The sequence below is a fragment of the Sinocyclocheilus anshuiensis genome, unplaced genomic scaffold, assembly GCF_001515605.1.
Source record: "Sinocyclocheilus anshuiensis isolate Anshui unplaced genomic scaffold, SAMN03320099.WGS_v1.1 scaffold2371, whole genome shotgun sequence".
Classification (NCBI taxonomy): Eukaryota; Metazoa; Chordata; class Actinopteri; order Cypriniformes; family Cyprinidae; genus Sinocyclocheilus; species Sinocyclocheilus anshuiensis.
The window spans coordinates 13238-15436 of NW_015537287.1; the positions used below are offsets into that span (position 1 = coordinate 13238).

Sequence of the window (2199 nt, forward strand, 5' to 3'; positions counted from 1 at the left end):
AGCGATAACTTTGCCATAGTATCCTTTCAAATGTTAGAGTTGCCACAGTCATTGCATTCTTTGCATGTGCTGCACTTTATTTGTACCATTTTGTTTTATTAGTTTATTTATTAGAATTTGTAAGATAATAACAATATTGATTGATAAGTGAGATCTGATTGTAGTCCTTGAAAACCAAAAAAGTAGTGCAAGTCCTTAAAAGTCCTGCAAAATTTTATTTTGCAGTGTCTGTACGAACCCCAAGTTACCAGTTCTTGGACCATTGTGATGTTTTTGTTGTTGTTATTTGAACTGAACTGTAGTTTTCTGGAGTAAGCTGTCTTTGTATATTTCCTATTTTATATTCATTTCCTAGTATTTAATTTACCATTATTTCTTTTGAACAAAACAATTTCAGAAATGTCATGTTTTAGATTGTAGGTGATCTTGTACTCTGGCAAGGACAAAGCTAACCAGCAAAACTTGATATCAAAAGCATCCTAAATGTTACATGTGTTTGCACCATATTGTAGTGAGTAACCTTTCTTGGTATCGCTGTTTCAGATATCCACCATAATCTGTAGTCTGAGCCTGTCGAGGGCTAATGGCAATGGCAGATACGTTACTAGTTAGTTTCAAGGAAAATCATTTTGTTTTTTTGTTTGCCAAATAACCCTGTGTATGTGTCCCCGCAACCCCCAAGCCCCGGAAAAAAGTTCAGGCTCAGGATTTTTTTTTTGCTTTAACCCCTGGTGATGAACTTTGATGTGTTGCTAAAACAAGACATTTATATTTAGAGAACATATTGACATTTCCATTCAGTTAATTAATTACATTTTCTTTAAAAGTCTTACATTTACCTTCCTCAGACCTGCAGAAACTCTGAAAACAGACACACTAGAACAGCGGTGGCGAACTCCGGTCCTGCAGAGTTCAGCTCCAACCCTAATTAAAACTCACCTGCCTGAAGCTTCCTAGTAACCCTTCAGACCTTGATGAGCTTGTTCAGGTGTGTTTGATTAGGGTTGAAGCTCTCCAGGACCGACGTTCGCCACCCCTGCACTAGAAGATCTACATTTCTGCATTTAGTTATAAACCTGCAATTTCAAGTTTACGTATCGCTATTCTTCTTTTTTTTTCTCAGAAACTTGGCTTTACATTTTGTAATTTTGTTCTTTGTTTTTCCAGTGGAATAAAAAAAAGGTAGTTGTAACTTTTTATCTCACAATTCTGACTTTTTTGTGCAATTGCAACATTATATGTCACAATTTAGACGAGTTTAAGAATGTTTCCTTTCCGCTCACAATTCTGACTTTTTTTCTTGGAATTCTGTCTTTAGTCTTTACATCTCACTTTTGGTTTTTGTTTCCAGCAGAGAGTAAAAAAATTAAAAAGGGAATTGCGACTTTTTATCTCACAATTGTGACACAATTCAGACTTTTCTTCTCCCAGTTCTGCCTTTTTGAATTTTTTCCCTCCGAATTCTGATTTTACATTTCACAATTTTTACGGGTTTTTTTTTTTTTACATCTTTACATCTGGCCTGTTTTTTCCCCCAGCACAGAATAAAAAATAAAATAAAATTAATAAAAAGGTTGTTGTGACTTTTTGTCTTATGATTCTGACTTTTTTCTCAGAATTGCAAGAAAAAAGGCTGAATTGTCAGATAAAAAGCAATGACCTTTGTACTTTTTTTTACATTTTTTTATTGCGTAACTGAAATAAACTTCCATAGCATATTGTATCCCACAAATGCATTTCCAGTTTGACAGATGAACCAGAAGAGATATTTACGTTCACAGTTATGCATTTACATTGATGCATAAATGTAAATGCATTTGGCGGGCGCTTTTATTGAAAGCAACTTATACGAGGTATTACGTATTATAATCTATTTATTGTTGTATTATTTATTTGCTATTATTCATAATATGCTTTTAATTTTTTTTTATTTAATCATATTTACTGTATTTATATATTTATTTTTTATATATTTTATAATTTATTATTATATTTTTAGTTTTTTATTTATTTACATTTTTTAGTTTTATTATATTTTTTATTTTAATGTCAAGAGTTGAGACGTTTTTACACAAAACAATGTGAAATAATGCAGCGCACTCCTGTTGGAAGTGTTTTACTGCATACTCATTTGTAATTTTAACAAGTGCAGTTTCTGTGCTATGGTGGGGCCTGAAACCTGACTGAAATTCTTCATAG

General features: G+C 32.5%; 1 protein-coding gene across 1 annotated transcript in view; it reads left to right on the plus strand.

Moving 5' to 3' along the window:
- LOC107657343 (ankyrin repeat domain-containing protein 13C-like) overlaps nucleotides 1-2199 on the plus strand; it is a 30711-nt gene that overhangs the window by 11077 nt on the left and 17435 nt on the right. The gene's annotated exons all lie outside the window — the stretch shown is intronic.